Here is a 312-nt window from a genome sequence, read left to right as displayed (position 1 = left end):
CCCCCGCGCCCCCCGCCCCCCGCTGCCACTTGTACACAGACACCCAAGGTTTCGGTGGCCTGCATTTCACTCTCAGGAGACAAGCTGAGGGATGCCCTGCGTGCTGCCTGCTCCTGCTGATCCAGGTCTGCAGGTAATCGGGGAGCACTAGGCGTTATCTTTCAGATCTCCAAGCGGAGCCCGTTACAACGGGCTCAACGGAAAGTGATGGAGGGAGAGGAAGGCCTCACGTGGAAACGGGGTGCCGCAGCCCACGGGAGACTGTGCTGCCCTGGCTCCACACGCTTGGGGAGTGCCACGGCCACCCAGCCG

This window comes from Phaethon lepturus, unplaced genomic scaffold (genome assembly GCF_000687285.1).
Source record: "Phaethon lepturus isolate BGI_N335 unplaced genomic scaffold, ASM68728v1 scaffold13641, whole genome shotgun sequence".
Classification (NCBI taxonomy): Eukaryota; Metazoa; Chordata; class Aves; order Phaethontiformes; family Phaethontidae; genus Phaethon; species Phaethon lepturus.
The sequence above is the reverse complement of the archived record's forward strand: the minus strand, read 5'-3'. Positions refer to the sequence as shown.